The sequence below is a fragment of the Nomia melanderi genome, chromosome 4, assembly GCF_051020985.1.
Source record: "Nomia melanderi isolate GNS246 chromosome 4, iyNomMela1, whole genome shotgun sequence".
Lineage (NCBI taxonomy): Eukaryota > Metazoa > Arthropoda > Insecta > Hymenoptera > Halictidae > Nomia > Nomia melanderi.
This window is the reverse complement of record NC_135002.1, coordinates 4,050,066-4,068,972: the sequence shown is the minus strand read 5'-3', so window position 1 is coordinate 4,068,972 and position 18,907 is coordinate 4,050,066.

The following is an 18,907-nucleotide window of genomic DNA, read 5'->3' as shown; positions in this document are numbered from 1 at the left end:
GAATATAGAGAAATATGTTTCATTCAGATATTAACAGTTAGAACACAATGTTAGCTGCTTTATAGACTTACCCTTAAAGACAACTGATTAGACTCTATTCTCTATCACCTCAACCAATAAAGAAAATTCATTGATTAACGTGAAAATCTATTAAAGTTTACTTTTCGGACACCTAAGCTTTCCATTAACAACGATGTATCGCCTATAGCTGTCCAATGCTCGCGAATGTAAATTACCGCAATGACCTATATTCCTAATATTCATAACAAAACAATATAACAATTTCATTCGGAAACTATGAAATCTCGATCGAACTCCCCAAGAATCAACTAACAACAACGTTCCTTTTATCGTCCACTCTCTCAAAGTGAGCGTCGATAACCCCGTGTTACACTCTACAGGTAACTAAATAGAAGCGAATCACGTAAAGCAAACGAATTGCGCAGCTATGACACAAGTGAACGAGTAGCCTCGAATGATTTCGTTGCCGATACATTGGCGCTAGAACGATAGATTATCTTCAGCTTCTTCAGACTGATGTATAAAATACATTATAGTATTTAAGTGAAACTATTTATTTTCAAAATCATTTCGAATGTTCAATGCTTCGAAGATATCAACAATTGCGAAACAGAAAAACTGAAACCAGTCATTTCGACTGTTACGTAGTTCCAGTGTCAACGATAGAACTACCGTGCATTTATTGGGGTTCACGTGTAACGCTTGCAAAGATTATAACAAATTTATTTCCGACTTCTTCGGATATTTCTTATAATATTCAAGTGATACTATTTATTTTGAAAATCATTACGGATATCGAGTGCTTCGAAGATATCAACAATTGCGAAACAGAAAAACTGAAACCAGTCATTTCGACTGTTACGTAGTTCCAGTGTTAGGAGATGGCCCCAGGTGTGCTGGCGTCTAACACTTAGGAGGTAACGAGGATAATTCAAGCGACAGGCGAAATACAGGCCACGATTAGAAAGGCTGGCTGAGTTGATGGCGCGCGCGGAACAACATTGTACGGGCCGCGCTTCGTTGCTCTTTCGCGCGTCGTTCCGCCGACGGGTCTAGTTTTCAGCGAAGTAGGCCTCGTCGCTGCCTACTATCGTGCCACTTGACCCCGATACACCGCCGTGCCAGTTCTCTTTCGCCGGCATCCTTCGTCCTTTCCCTCCCCACCACCTAGGGAATTTCGCTAGCCCCAGAATATCGAGAACCTCGTTTGTTCCCGTTTCTCCCCGTGATCGTCGCGCGTCTTCGCCGGTCCCGGGTCACTTTCGACCCACGCTGTGGACGTCTGCGGACGAAACTCTGAAATTCGACTGCTCGGATGAGTATCGAAGGTTAGCGATGTGTGAACGCACTGCCATGAGAATTTTGGGCATTCTATACGATATTCCTTATTTTTTTATAATGTAGGAGAAAGAGAATTTTATTTGAAACAGTATAATTATTTCATCACAGCTCACGATAAAACACTAACTAAATTAAACAACGCGCACTCTATTTATATACTCAGATCCTCTTGTCTCACTCACACACTTTCTAGAACATTCTTTCATCGCCATGCATTAACTTCACATATATTTGGAATATTCTAGATTCTTGAAAGAAAGAACTCGGTTTATTTAAATAACGTCGGAATCGAAACGAGTATCCATTGTTACTGAAGAATCTTCGTAACATCTCCGTAATGTAAACGAAATATAACCAGTGAATTAATAAGTGAAAATTCCTGTAAACTTATCAGAGAAAGATTCCACAATGTGAGAAGTAGAAACGGAATACCATGATCAGACACGCTATTTTACGTTAAAATAGTATCACTGAAACTACTGAACTTGTCTAAAAATCTCAAATGAAACTAACTTAACCAAAAGCTAAGATTTTCCATGGGGTTTATTAATTATTCGAAGCATCACCGACGCAACGATACGAAATTTCAATGGAGAAATCGGCTCTAAAACACACTCCAACGATCACATAAATATGATCCAAGAAACCACCCACTCATGCAACTATATTCCACAATACGAGAAACTCTACAACAACCTCGTTGCGACACGCAATAAACAAATACTTGTCATTATTCGCAAACCACAATATTCCCTCGCTCTGTCAAACGGCGAACGCGCGGTGCTCGTGCGCAACGCCGCAACCAACGCGCGCGATCCTATATTTAGAAGCGTCGGTAAAAACAATGATTTCCCGAATAAAAGTCGGGATTTTTCATCGGCGGCCGCCGATTCGCCCACCGATGCCCATCCACGGCGGGACAGAGTTTCCCAAGTAAGGCTAACGAATCTCCGCTGGGTTCCGCGGCATTGTTCCCCGAATCGGTGCATCCGATGCGCCCGGCGAGTGCATAAATGGCGAACGATCCCCGGATCGCCGCTCCAGGTGGACAATGTCGGCCTCGCCCACGCGCGGTTTCCCTCGGCTCTTACCGGTAGCGAAATTTCTCCTCGCGCGCTCGCGCCAAGTGCATTCCCACGTTTCGACGCGATAAAGGTCTAGGTTGCCTCTCCGCCGTGCGCAACTTACGATCTGGACCCGGGGAATCATTTTTCTATCTCGCTTCGGGGGATCGAACGTCGCTCGTCGCGGATGCTCGATAATACATGAAAATGTTCTTTATGGAAAGTGTGTTACGTGGTTCGCGGCGATGACATAATACGCCGAGTCTGTTTTATGATTTTCATAGAAGATTGGGGATCGTTGCGAGCACGAGGTGACTCAGCCGCGAACCGAGTATCTTTGTCGTTTCTAATAATATCTGTACGGTGATAGTTGAACCTTTGACGAAGATTCTTTGGGATGTATAAAATTTTCAAAGGATGAAGCTGAATTTTGTATCGGTTGGATAATCGATGGAAAGAACTAGGCGCTGATCTGCTGTTTGAGTGATTTAATATAGAAATCTCTTGAATTGTCGACTTTCAAAGGGTTAGAGCAATGACTAACACTGAAACTAGATGGGTCAAAATGAGTCACTCCTGATCTCTTACAATTATTATAAAGATAAGATGTTTCTCTGAGAAATTATTAAAGAAATTGATTAAACCATACGCAAACTGCATTGCGAATAAATTTAGTCTCGATGGATACACTTGGAGTTCCTACAGAGGAATTTCAAAGGGTCAATTTAACTCTTTGCACTCCGAAGTATTTCACTAGAAATATTTCAACATTTTCTGAGATGAAGACGATATTTTGTCAACTCGACGAGAAATTCACGTGAATTGACGGACAAAGCTATTTTATCAATATTTCTCAGATTGATGCATTATATGAAGTATAATATTGAACATCAAACTTTATAGCTTCACTGTAGGAAATCAAGTGGTGACTGAGAATCACCTCCCGAGTGCAAAGGGTTAACTGCTCGGTATGTTAAAGAATAATCAAATAAAATAGTCAAATAGCATAACTCCATTTTTTAAGTCTCCGCAATCTCCTTTCTTCCGAACGTTTCAAATCACCCAAATCATTAGCTTCCCATTGACCCACGTTCCTCTCCTCCATCCCCTAAGTAAACACTCGCGATGCATTCAACGGCGATTCCACTCTCGTTCCAATTAGAAATCAGCTTCGTCGTTATGAAACGCTTACGTATCCGCGCAGCCACGGTCGAGATTTCAAAGAATCCCCCGATTACGTTGCTGCGACCCGATTCGGGTTGGTGATTCCGACGGGATCGGCGTTCTCGAGGGCCGCCAGCCCATCGGAACCGAGGGGCCCGATGGCTCGCTAGATAAGCGCGGAACCGTGTAAATAGGAGGCACGCAACACGCACACGGCCGGGGCCGGTGGCAATGAACCGGGCCCCCTTCCCGGCCCCCGGCTGGTTTCGAAATCGCAATCGGCGATGCGTAATTCACGCGCGGCGACCCGTGTAACGCGCTCGCTCGCGCGCGAGCACGATGATATATAAAATCGGCCCGTATCCCCGTGGAATTTCGAGAGCGCGCGGCCGTGGGACTCTCCCGGACAACTTTCGAAGACGTTGAACCCCGCCGCGCGGATGGGCCGAGCCTCGTTTCTGGCCACTGTGCCGAATTCAAGTTCAGGGCCAGCGGACCGCTGGCCTTCTTCGATTCCGTTTATGCTTCGGACCAACGCGCGGTGCGGCCGCCTGTGGACGAAACTCTGAAATTCGACTAATCGGATATAGAGGATCGAATAGCAATGTGTTGCTGAGTAATCCTATGCGGAATGATTTTTATTTGGAAAATCGGAATTTTGTGCGAATTCGGTTTATTTAACCCTTTGCACTCGAGAGGTGACTCTCAGTCACCGTGTGATTCGATACAACAAATGAAGTTGAATATTTAATATTTCAAATTAAAGTTTGCATTGGTATGTGAAATATTTAAATGAAACGCCTCTGTTGCTTAATTTATCTATGAATTATCGTTACATTAGTTTCAAACAATATGACCTATATCTCGTCAGAAAATGTTGAATATTTCCATTGAGAAACTGTCGAGTGCAGAGGGTTAAATAACGTTGGAATCGAAACGCGTATTCGTTGTTATTGAAAAATCTTCGTAATGTCCCCGTAATGTAAACGAAATACATTTATACGTTTCATACATTTTGCGAATCAATCCCGTTTTTCTGTTTGAATAACGTTGGAATCGAAACGTGAAATGTGCATTGTAATTGAGAGAACTTCGTAATATCTCTATAATGCGAAACAAATGTAACCAGCATATGTTCTGATCTATAGCGAACAACTTTCGTCTGAAGCATTTGTTTGTATTACTGGTAATTTTTTAGTTATCGAGTTTTGTCGAGAGAACGACATTTTGGTCGCAGTGTACGATGGATTTCGTAGTTTCTGAATTAAACCATGATTATTTGAAAAAATTTCTATATTATAAATAATGCTAACTACTGTGGAAACATTCAGATAGATGAACCTTTAATCAAATGATTTAATATTATATTTTTTCCATTTCAAGTATTTTTTAACATGAAATCGCGTGGCATTCAAGGTGTTAATAACGAACGATCCGGAATTCGTCAATACGACGTGTTACCTTGATTTCATACGGAAGAGAGTTATTGTTTAAAACCTCTGCTATTCTTCATGAGAATTTCAATTCGACATTCTTATAAGATTAACTTTAGTCTACATGTTCAACTCGACATTACAAACCGACTGGATACTTCCTCCAACGCAATCGTGTCCAAGACGAGACACACTTTTACCGACACGATTCCTTAATCCAAGTAATTCATTTTCATGGTAACGCCTCGCGCGGACTAAATTCGAGATCCACATAGAAGATACATCAAAATTAAAGGAACAATCTTCACAGCCGCTAATCCATCGTACATTAATAAATGCAAATACGAGGAAGTTTATACTATTCGCTCTGTTTGTTCCCACGGAAAAAGGAACGAGCGAGGAAATCTGCCGTCGCGAAGCAGGATACTCGTCTGTACTCGCGAAAAGGAAGAATACGCGATCGAGAGGACCAAGTAATTACACGAGACCGCGTCGAATCGAATCGAATCGAATCGAATCGAAGAAACAGGGCCACGTGGCGTTCACGAGGCGACCGGCAGGCCAATAATCGATCGAAACGTTTTCACTGCGACGACCCACTTCCGACTCGAAGCGCACTCGTCCGGCTCTATCACCGGCGCATGCACCGAACTCCCCGCCACGGAGAAAGTTTTGATCTCGAACGTGAAACCGACCGACCAACCGACCGCTCCGCCGGATTTTCACGTCACATCCGATCCGAGTTTCGCGAGCGATTGCAACGGGAAGAAAGAAAACAAGAGAGAGACGGGCAGAAACGGCGAGAAAGAGACGGAGAGCGAGTCGGGGGGGAGGGGAAAGGAGAAAAAGAAGAATGTGAAAAGCGCAGCCCGGATTCCGCGGGACACGGTGCGGCGGTGGTTGCACGGTGAAAGTGGAGTAAACCTGGAAGAGCCTCTCCTCGCATCTCAGAGAGAGTCTCGGCTCGTCTCTGTCGCTCCGCGGCGGTTCAAGTTCAACAACGACACCGTGAAACCGGAGAGCACGAATCGGGTCCACGGGAATCGTAAAATCCGCCGAGCCTGTCCCCCGCGCGCCGCCGATCGTTCGATCGCGGGAAAATCGATGCGAACGGCTTAGAAAATGATTGGGCCGGGATTTTATTAGCTCCGGCGACAAATCGGTGCGCAGCGATAATTACGGGACATTCGACTTGCTTTCTTCTCGCGTACGAACGAGTTCCTTTCGCGGGAAGCCGTAGGAAATCGTTAGCGATATAAATCTGGTCTCGATCTTGCGGAACCGGTGACGCGTTTCGAGGAAACGCGCGATTTTCTTCCTATTCTTTACTCGTAACAGGTGATATATAATATTGGTATTGCCGCTGGGATCGTTGTAATCGAATCGTTGGGAACGTGGTCTGCCTTAGAAGTCATACAGCTGTGTAATTCTCTGTCTTTCCAATTTGTCTATAAGTTTGCTATTCGTCTAGGGTTAGAGTTTAGAGACTCCGTTCTCTGAAATATTGAAAGACAGCTGAAAACCGAACGTTTCTATCGAAAGATGCGAGAAGAAAGCGAAAGAGACTAAAGGGAAATCCGGTGCGCGAGCGAACGAGCTGGAAACTATTTCATAATAAATCGAAAGGGGCGGTGTTATTTCACGTTCGAGAATAACACGTACGTTTACGGAACAGATGAGAAATCGACAAAAACGAGCGGCGTTTCCGAGTGGAAAGCGGGAGAGCGGGCGCCGCCGTTACCGAAATGCTCGGGCCATCGGCCGCAAAGATGGCGGCTCGGCATCCCGGGGAAATCTAAATGGGATCTAACCTCGAAAACGTTACGCGATAATGGTACTTTTCCGCCGGTGGCCGCCGATCGGATCGGGCCGGCGCGAGGGACGGGGCGCAGATTAGAAATCTGCGAGGGGAAACGCGCGGCGATAACCGGCTTCCCGTCACGAAACCGCGATGGCGGCCGCGCCGGGCAGGACGCTCGCCGCGAAGAAAGCGCGCCGCGATTTTCCTTGGCCGTGGCACACCGGCACGAGATCATTTTCTCCTCGCCGGAGATTGTCTCACAGCGATTACCTAAATGATTATATATCCGGCGCACTTTCATCGCCGGCTAATTCGCGCGGACGGTCGCGCGCGAGAGCGCGGCCGCCACAGATATTACCAGACAGTTACACGCCGCTCGTTGTAAAAGGAGAGATTACCTGTTGCGGGGCCCCCGGGAGAAACACGGCCGAAGGTGGGCGCACCGAGGCGGCCCCCGGAGAAAGTCTTTTTTCCATTTCTCCGCGGCGGACCGGCGGATTTTTACCGCGTTTGTCCCCGATCGACGGCCCCGGTAATGGTATCATTACCGCGGGAAGGGAAAACACCGAGGAATTCGTCCCGTTTTCGTCTTTTTCTCTCGATTCGTGAAGTTTAGCTTTGTTTTAAGGAGTTTTGGTATATTGATGGGTATTTCGTTTGCTTTCCTTTTGAAGGGAAAGATCAGTGGTTGAACTTCTGGTGGGTTTGAAGGTGATTATGTCGATGTAACGAGATCCAACAGATCCTTCTGAGATTAGTTTAAAGAAAGATAAGGTTAAGATTGTTCCAATAGATATTAAATTCCCGGATTTTAGATGCTTTTGCTAATCTTTCCAATAACGGTAACAAAATTACAAACGCGGAGCAATGAATCCTGAGAAATTTGTTAACCACACGTCTACCAGGATTGAGTTCTTCTTGTTTCAGCGGCGCGTCGGCAGCCTATCAATTTTCCCCGTGTCGTTTAGTACAAATTAAGTGCCATTAGCAACAGTAAAAATACTAACACTGGAACAAACTGCGAAGTCTGATAATAAACGGCCGGCAATCGTGCGTCGAGAGAAAGGGGAAGGTTCCAGCGAGCTACTCTTGCCTGGCACCTCTTTCTCCTCTTTCCCCCTTTCGCCGCCCCTTTCGCGACGCCCCCACCGCCCCCCAGCAGCTAGTCGTTGATACAACGTTGCAATAACCGCGAGTAATTCTCGAGTAACACCGGCCGGTAAGCGATGAAAGTGCAGCGGACGTATAACCACTTGGGTAATCGCGGCGAGAGATATCCGAAGTGAGAGGCCGTCGGATATCCGACTCGGTCCGTCGAATCGGGACCAGTCGGTGAACGTTCGCCGATTTGTTGCTCGGCCGCCAGCGAAACGGAGATTAGAAACGGTGTCGTGTCGCGATGGCGGCGGGGAGTCCGTTGCTTTTTCCACGCTATCGCTTCTCCTTTTTTCAGGATCCGGGACTCGAGATTCGAACACTGTGTTTCCAATTTTCGGAACAGTTATTCGACAGCGTTCGATAAGGAGTAACAGTAATTACTAAATCGGAACTGAAATATCTTAGAATCGAATTGGATAGAAAAGAAAGATGAAATGAGAAATATAGATTTCTGTTCAATATTCAAACACCTTTGAAACGATAGATTCAATTTGAATTTAGTAGCTTTAATAGCCACGTATTAATACATATGTTTTATCTACCTATTGTAGTAATTTATAATCAATTAGCCTTCGCCATAAAGGCGCTATGTTGTACCTACCCCCGAACATTCTTTGAAAATAAATTTTCAACTATTAAACTATTTAATATTTAACAGTTTTCTTCTAAGATAGGTGACTAGGGTTGTTCCGTCCTTAAAACTAGAAAAATCAACGCTCAGTATCCTCAATCTGAGAGATCTGACATTGACAAATCTTTCCCCTGCAGATTGCAACTCGTTGAACACATGGAAGATAATTAAATAGCATCTTTCACCCCTATCAAAACCACCGAATAGAATGCCCAGTCTCCACTCATTTCTCGAACCGTTATCGATCGGACGCTGCAAGGTCTGCAACGAGGATCGAAGCAGATCTATGAATCGCGCGGAGCCTCGTTGGAAAGCGGCCGCCTCCCTCGTTAGTGGGCTCGCTCGTAAAACCCGGCGCGCCGTAATTGATATTTCAATGAACGGGGAGAAACGCAGTAGAAACTCTCCGGCAAGGTCGGCCGATTAAAACCGGAGAGAAAAGAAGGCGTCCCGCGACTTTCGAGGAATTTTCACTCGGTCGTTCCTACCGTGCCGCGAACAATGAACACCGGGGACGATTAGGCGCGGCCTCGTTAAGGGGACGCGTTAATTTCCCGGCGGCCCCGGGTGGGGGGGAAACTGCGAAAAACGATCTCGGACGGACGAACCGTCCCACCGACACGTGGGAGAAGCGGTTTCTTTTTTTCCATTCCGCCCGTATCGCGGCCGATGGAAAGCTGAAACTTTTATGAAAGTGCATCGCGTGCCGGCAGTTACGCGTTCTCGCGGGGGGAGCGAGACGACGGGTCCGCGGGCCCGGTGAAACGGGATGGAAGGGACCTGAGGACGCGCAGTGCGGACGCCTTGCGATCAAATCCCAAAATTCGACTATACAGATGAAGGAAATTGAAGGTTAGCCATGTGTTGCTAAGTAGTTCGTGCTATGCAGAAAGATTTTCAATTGAAAGATACAAATTTTGCGAATAACTTAGATTTCTGTGTTGATGTAATGTTGGAATCGAAACGTGAAATGTCCATTGTCATTGGAAAGACTTCGCAATATCCTTGTAATCGGAACAGAGTGACTGCTATATGTTTAGCTCGATACCTTACAATTTTTGTCTGAAGCATTTAAGAGCTAGGTAGAAAGGTAGCTAGGTAACTAGGTAGCAGGGTAGCTAAGTAGCTAGGTAGCAAGCTGTTTAAGGAGCTAGGTAATTAAGTAGCTACATAACTAGATAGCTAGGTAGCAAGGTAGCAAGGTAGCAAGGTAGCTATGTAGCAAGGTAGCTAAGTAGCTAGATAACTAGGTAGATAAGTAGCTAGGTAGCAAGGTAGCTAGGTAACTAGGTAGCAAGGTGGCTAAGTAGCTAGATAATTAAGTAGCTAGATAACTAGGTAACTAAGTAGCTAAGTAGCTAAGTAGCTAAGTAGCTAGGTAGCAAGTTAACTAGGTAGCTAAGTAGCTAGGTAATTAAGTAGCTAGGCGTTTAAGAGCTACGTGGTTAGATAACTAGATAATTAGATGCCATATAATTGCATACTACCCTACATTATACTTTATTCCAATATTTCCGTGCAAAGAAATTGAAATGTAAAGATTCTTTGCTTCTCGCCGAGGAAAATCTTTCACTCCTTTTCGAAGGAATCGTGAAAAATTGAAGTTTCCCGTCAAAGTTTCGTGGATTACCTCGGAACCTTAATCTCGTTTGCAAAGGAGCTTGCGAAACGACATGTTACAGTGTGTTCGAACTACTCCTTTCGTTCCGTTTTATGGACAATATAATTTTTCCACGGTAATTGCGAAAGTTTAAGGTCTACTGTTCGGATTAAAAGTTTTTTAATAAACGCCGGGGATCCAGCGTTACGTCCGTTTTTACGGCATTAAACACTGTTGTCTTTTTAATCGTGGTTCACATCGGTTTCGAAACTCGACGGACGAGTGGACGTGATGCTACGCGTGTCGGAAGCAATCGAAAGAGAAAGAGAAAGGTGAAGTGCACGCAGCCTGCACCGGCGTGCACGTCCGGAGAAGAAAGTGCAACGACGACGACGTCTGCGCTCGCCTAGCGATGGGAACGATTCTCTCTTTTCTCGTGTCCGTAACAATGCAAACATTTAATATACTTCAATTGTGAATCGTGATTCAGCGTTTCACGTTAATCCCCTGGTAATTATCTTTCTTCAATTTTCTTTTATTCAGACCGAAGTAAGAGCAGTTCTATTGAACCAGCTCTTTAGCATTTGTTCAGCGTATTCTCTTCTTTATTCGATACAATCCATACATTTCATCCATTTCACCTTTTTACTTTTATTTATGGATAATTATATTCCACTTAAAATGAAGAAATTAATTAGGATTCTACTATCGCAATATATTACATAAAAATTAAACTTGCTGAATAGATTAACGCACCGTGTTCTGTAACGAAAGGCATTCACTATTTTACAACATTGTTTCTCGTAAGGCAAGCCACAAAAACAATGTCTTTTGTATGGACATTCACGATCTATCAGCTATGAACGAGCAACATTGTAAGCAACTCATAATATTAGAAAGTGTCCACTTGGAAAATGACTCTCCAGTGGAGTATTCGAGCTGATTATCAAGTTTAACGAGTGGTGACAAGCACTTGGATAACGAGTCTCCTATCTAGCGAACATTCCAGAACTGCAGTCCTCGATTAAGAAATCTTGTCGATCTCGCCGATCTTTCATCCGGCAACTTTCAGCTGTGTCTCGTCAACGACACACAGTTGCTACAACATTTCGCTATGACTTTAAAGATCATTAGGAAAAACAATCCCCTGATGTATTCGATCAAGTTCAACAGAAAATTTCGCTTTCTCCATCGAGTAACATATCACTCCAAACAAATTCTAAGCTGTGTCTTATTTCAACTTCGAAACTCAACTACCAACATACTAATTTCCCATTGCTCTATAACTCAGGAATTTGTCGTTCTCAAGTATTCCATTATCTTTATCCAGCTCAATGATAATATTTATAATACGATATGATAATATTAATACTACAATAACAATACTACTCCATCTGAAAAAATTCATTTCTTTTAACCGTGCATTGTCTAATGTTCAACATACAATTCGAATCACAATTATGACGCACAATTTGTAATATCGTTTCAGATACAATTATGAAACACAATTCGAAATATAATTTGAAATGTAATTATCAGTACCAATTATAATTTTCTTACTATGTTTCTTAAAAAACAAATCAAAGCAATTTTATTTGAATAAATGTTATTTTTTGATATTTTTTGTAACAACACAATATCTGTGATTTCATTAGATAATTATTCTTATTAATTTCTTTGCATACACATCCAATCACTTCATTTTTGGTAAATATCCACAGTAGTTGTTCAGCATCGAAACAGGTAACCCTTTGCACTCCAAAGGTGCCTCTCAGTCACCACTCGATTGGCGCATAAAAATTGTAAAATTTCGTATTTAACATTAAGTCTTGTCTAATCTGTCGATACATGAAATGAAGAAATAAAGTACCATTGTTCCCCTTATTTTCTGAATAGATTCCTCGTTAAGTTAGTTAAAAAATATGTCATCTATATCTCAAAAATAAATTGAATATTTCCAGTGGCAAATTTTTGGAGTGCAAAAGGTTAAGATCTCTCCGAGACATTTGCACAGCTTCGTTCTCTCGCGCTTGGCGTCAACGCTACCCGCCGCTACCCATCGCTACCGAGAGATTCCCACCTCGGCCATGGCCGCCTCCACCTCCGCGTGTATACCTTCACGCGCCGCCTCCAGCCCTCCCCACCCCAGGACTCGTTGCCCGCTCATCGAAACCCTGAAACCACGTGAAGAGACCAGACCTACCTCAACAAGTTCATGCGACCTGAATCGGCGAGCCGAGCCTTATGACGAGGCGCTTTACCTACAGAAAATATGCGTCCCGACGCGGCGAGCTTTACGCAACAGCCTCCTCGGTCGCGTAAAAATAAATCCGATCGGATTCACTCGGGACCGACGGATCGCCGTCACTCTTTACGCGAAACGACGTGAGTCAGGATTTTTCAGAAATCGACGGACGCACAGTCCGGCCGCTTCTAGACGAAACCATCGAACTCTACTCGCGTCACGAGGATTGAAGGTTAGCAGTGAGTTGTTAACACTAGAACTACCGTACCAGTGAAAATGACTGGTTTCGATTTGTTTGTTTAGCAATTATTGATGCCTTCGAAACATTGAATATTCGAAATGATTTTGAAAGTAAATAGTGTCATTCGAGTACTATAATGAATGTCTGAAGAAACTGAAGATAATCTATTCTTACAATTTTTAGGAATTGCATATTAATCGTATTAAATGCTCGGTAGTTCTAGTGTTAAGTAGTGTATGCTACAGAATGATCTTCATTTGAAAAATACAATTGTTCTGTGAATAACCTGCGTTTCTCTATTGATATAACGTTGGAATCGAAACGTGAAATATCTATTGTCATTGGAAAGACTTCGCAATATCCTTGTAATGTGGACAGAATGACTACTATATGTTTAGCTCGATACCTTACAATTTTTGTCTGAAGGATTTGTTAAGAGCTATAGGGAGCGGGGTGACTAGGTAACTAGGTAGCAAGGTGGCTAAGTAGCTAGATAGCAAGCTGAATAAGTAGCTAGGTAATTAAGTAGCTAGATAACTAGGTAGCTAAGTAGCTAGGTAGCAAGGTAGCTAGGTAGCAAGGTGGCTAAGTAGCTAGGTAATTAAGTAACTATAAAACTAGGTAGCTAAGTAGTTAGGTAGCAAGGTAGCAAGGTAACTGGGTAGCTAGGTAGCTAGGTAACTAGGTAGCAAGGTAGCAAGGTGGCTAAGTCGATAGGTAATTAAGTAACTATAAAATTATGTAGCTAAGTAGCTAGGTAGCAAGGTGGCTAAGTAGCTAGGTAATTAAGTAACTATAAAACTAGGTAGCTAAGTAGCTAGGTAGCAAGGTAGCAACGTAACTATGTAATATCGCCATAATGTAAACAAAATGTAACCACCACGTGTTTAGCTCAATACTCTCAGTTCACCTTACAACTTCTGTCTGAAGCTTTTGCTTGTATCAGTGGTACTTTCTAAGTTAATGAGTTTTGTTCGGAGAACGGATGTTTGCACTGAGTGACGCTCGTGTCTTCGAAACGGGAAAAGACGTTCGAATAATCGTTCTTCATTTTAAATCAGGATTCCGAAAGCAGTTGTCGATCATTATATTCCAAGAGCAACATCTGTAGAGATATACGGAGTAATGATTGGCTTTTTTCCTTTAGCAGACGTCAGGATCATTCGGAGAATCGATCCAATTGCTAGATCGCCGTAGATAGAAACTTGAATAAGTAATTCGATAATTATAACAGCGGATTACACGTTATTATACTTTCTTAACACTGCATCTATCAAATGGGTCGAATTGACCCGTTCCCAGATTCTTCTTTTCCAATTATTAAAACGATCAGAGACTCTTCTCTGCGGAATTACTAAAGAAATCGATTTAGTGATACGCGAATTGAATCGTAAGTCGATTGAAATCTCAATAGCTGCATTCTTAGAGTCAATTTGACTGCTCGGGAATTTTTGTGTTTAGAAGTTCCTATTGGACAATTTCATTTAGTTTCGTAATTTCGAATTCCAGAAATTCCTTTAGAATTACCTAACACGGTAAACAAAGATATTCTACCACATAACAACCCACCTAATACCCAAACAAACCATGAACAAGAATTACATAATCCCTCCTCGCGCCATGATCCAACGAAACAACGAAAAAATCGATCTAGGATGCAGCAAATCGAGAACAATAAGCAATCAATTGAAAATTGCAAATCACATATTCATTCTACTCGTCTTCTTTAGATCTAATATTCTCCAGGAAACCGGTGAACAAAGATCATCGTCTCCCGAAAAGCCAGCAGGATATCGGAAGGATCGATTCGATCGGTGGGCGTCGATCGCAGTAAGTGGAACGTGGTCGCCGGTTATTTTGCTCATGAATCGTTCCCGTCGGATTCAATTACCAGCCCCCCCACCCCCCCGTTTGGGGAGCGACGGTTCGCAATTCGCGGTTTTAGTGTGTCACGTGAAAGTTCCGCGGCGCTCGCGCGCATCGGTTCGGTTCTCTCGCGCGCACCTCCTCCCCCCCTACCCTCTAACGGTTTCGAATTGACGAAACGAGGCTACACCGCCAGAAAAATCGCGACTACGCCTCGCTTAGAAAGTTGACCGCGAATGCGATCGGCTCCTAACCTCCGGCAACAGTCGACAGCCCCATTTTCATTCATATCCTGACCAATTCCCGGGTAACGCGCTCGCGCAAGTGATCGATTCGAACGCGCCGACCGGATAAACTCGCCGCGACGAATAATTCATTTGTAAAACAGGTTTCTCGGATTCTTCGCCGACGTGTCTCGTCAACGCTTCGTCTATGTAATTTCATGAACTTTATGTTAATAAGAACCCCTGCCAGTTTCGTTTTAGGTGGGTAATTAGTTTGATAACGGAGTAACGCTAATAGAGTGGTTTCCTGATTACACTTTGCCCACTCGGATGATCGACGAGCGTTTTCGAAGGAAAATGTCTGCGGTTACTTGGAACGTTATGTAATCACGGCGAACATATTCAATCGAGGATTACAGTTACTTTTATTAATTCCCAACGAATTACGGAGTAATTTATTCTGACCGTTTCAACCGTGAATATGAGCGTCCCGGGCGATTAACAGTAGAACTACCGTACCAGTCAAAATGACTGCTTTCGATTCTTTTGTCGATCCACTGATCGCTGAACGTATCCCGAATTCGTTTGATATTCGTTGCACTCGTCGACCATTTTGGTTGGAATTTTTCTGAGATCGTCTGGAGAAGCTAGGGTCATTGTAGATTCAGTTAATTAGACGATCGACACTTTAGCTGGTGATTCTTATACAATAAGTTTTCGTGAAGCTATAATTTATTCCCTGGTCGGTTTTTCTGAAGCTTAGACACTCTGAGGTTACTTAGCAACCGGAATATAGAGAAATATGTTTCATTCAGATATTAACAGTTAGAACACAATATTAGCTGCTTTATAGACTTACCCTTAAAGACAACTGATTAGACTCTATCATCACCTCAGTTAACCAATAACGAAAATTCATTGATTAATATGAAAATCTACTATCAAAGTTTACTTTTCACCTAAGCCAAACTTTCCATTAACACTAAAACTACCGTAACAGTCAAAATGATTTCGATTCTTTTGTTTAGCAATTATTGATATCTTCGAAGCATTGAATATTCGAAATGATTTTGAGAATAAATAGTTTCATTTGAGTACTATAATGAATGTCCGAAGAAACTGAAAATAACCTATTGTTACAATTTTTATAAGAATTGCATATTAACTGTATTAAAGCTCGGTAGTTCTAGTGTTAAACATTCTTGTAAAATAACAGTCCCCGTAATGTTATTCACTTTTGTAGTACTATTAAGTCCTTATCCTCCCCTCTACATTGATTCATAGTGATTACACGTAGTTTGTAGTGGAAGTCCCATGGAAATTGAGGAAAGGATTAATCCGCCATTGAGATTCTCGGTGAAACTCGACGCTAGAAAATCACCGTAACCAGATACGCGCTCCGCGGCGAACCTATGATTTTATTCGATTAAGTGCGATTTTTGCCGATCCCGTGTCGCGGTGGCGGCAGCTGCGGCCTGCAGAATGCAGCTCTCGAGCCAGTTCCGGAACGAAGTCCAAGGAGGTTAACAATGATTCCCGTGACGGCCGATTCGGGCGTCCCCTTTCGCCTGTTTTTTCGCTCTCCCGGATACGCGTGTTAATTATTATCGAATTCGATTGTTTTCGAGCAACGAACACGGCTCTCTTTCCCTCGCGCAACATCGCCGCGGACGTTCGGCTATTAAACGGGAACAATGGACGATAAACGCGAATGGGGCAGTAAAATCGGTCGGTTTTTTTTTCGTAAACAATTCCGACGACGCGGACTAATTGAAGGAGAAACTTGTCGCTAATAATACTTAATTTATTAATAACCGGCGGCCAGTAAAACTTCGTGCAACGCTTCGTCGAAAACAGTGTTGCGCGGTGTGCAAAGTTCCGATCGTACGCGAATCGATGAAATCAGAATCGATGTGTAGTTACGGGGATAGAGATCTCTAAGAATAGAGATGCTACTTTGTAATAGGGAATGACTCACGCCGCTATCAAAGCTAGGATCGATGTTTTCAAGCATTACCGTTAATCAGGAACGAGAAACAGCATGATAAACCTTAATACAAATGACTACCGACGTGTTCTGCTTCTGTTCCCGCGGCGTACAACGTTAACCCTTTGAACTCTGTAGGCTTCAATATTACACCAGTTATAATATTAAATATTTTAACGAGTCAAAGGAACTACCCTAAAATTATTCGATTTTCCACATCCAAATTTTGTACTGAGGAGGAAAATGAAAGATCGAAGGAACGTTATAGAATTTCTCATTTTCATTGGAGATACCATAAAAACTAGTCGCAGTTGCTGAAAAATTACGAAACCATCTGGAGCGCTAAGGGTTAACACATCAAAATTTTGACTGACGCCAAATAGAAAAGCGTACTAGCGTAAATAATTAGATAATAGTGTTAACACGAACCATATAACTGGAAAATAGAGATGAACAAATTAGATGATCAGTTTTTCTTCGTGGAAACAGAAATTATCGGACAATATAGAAATTAATATGAAATCCAATGAAAAGAAAAGAATTTTACATCTGTGGGAATAGATGTATTTGAGTGTGCGAATAGATATATTGTGTTCAAAGCATTGGAGTATTCTAGATTATATCGATTTTCTTTATACATCACTAATGTTCGTTTTTTTTTATGAATCTAGAATATTCCAAATATATGTGAAGTTAATGCATGGTAATGAAAGAATGTTCTAGAGAGTGTGTGAGCGAGACAAGAGTATCTGAGTATATAAATAGTGTGCGCGTTGTTTTTAGTTAGTGTTTTATTGTGAGTTGTCAGGAAATACTGTTTCTAATAAAATTCTCTTTCTTACGAATCGGGTCATTCGACCGGTTCCCGTTACTGTTAAGTAATCATTACGATGTCAAATTGATCATAAATTGTTTCTATTTACGTCCGCTCGGAAAGGATAAGCAACACATAAAACTCTGAATGTTCTCGTGGCAGCGAACGCGTTAACTATCGAACGAAGGAAAAAGATTGTCCGGAATCCGTTGTTAAACGATGTTTATCGGCGCAACGGCAATTATTATTATTGCCGTCTGTTTCCTCGTACGAATCGATCGTTAGGCCGGCGAGGAATCGTTTTTACGGCAGTCGAAGGTCGGCCATCGGAGCCGCAATAGGCCTCGGAGGTCAGGCTGATTCGACAGTCAGCCATTTAATTCACTTAGCGGAGACCGGATGAATCAACCATCCGCTGATAACTGTCCGTACGCTCGCGCGCGCGCGTAATTCATGACTTTTTGCGACCGCGGAGCGTTCTTGCCGCGACAAACAACGCGGACATTTCTAACCCTTTACACTCGAGAGGTGACTTAGTCACCGCCTGATTTCGCAGTGTAAAACAATAAAATTTATTTAATATTATACCTGATATAATCAATTTGAGAAATATTGAAATAAGATAACCTTGTTCCCCAATGTGCATATGATTTCTCTTCCAGAAAATATCGTCTCCTCGTCAGAAAATGTTAATGTATTTCTAGTGAAAAACTCTCGAGTGCAAAGGGTTAATTTCAGTGGCATTATTTATTCGTCTTCCTTATAATTGTTTAATTTGATTTCTTTTACAGCTTGGAAATGGAACTGGACGGTCGCTGCATTTAGAACGAACGATCGCTGGATTTCGATTTTGAGAACGGCACTCGAATGGTTCACACCGTAACTACCAGACAAGTCGAAACGAGTCACTCCTGATTCCCTCCTTTTGCAGTTATTAAGAAGATTGCAGATGTTTCTCCGAGAAATGATCGAGATTATTTAGCAACACGCGAACTGAATTATAAATTAATTGAAGCCTCGATAGATGCACTCCTGGAGTTTCTATACAGCAATCCGAGAAAGTCAATTTAACCGCTCGGTGGTTCTAGTGTTCAAGAAGCAATTATTTCCGAAAGACAAAACTGTAATTATTGAATCTCACGTATGAGCTTGACTTGACTACACTTCTCAATCGAAAGACGAATATTCCCTAGAACCACCCACAATCTCATAAAACAGACAATTTGACTATTCACCATTACCACACAGCCATATTTAACCCTTTGCGGACGGATGTCGGCATTCTAGCGAGATGAAATTGTATTTGGAAAACCAAGT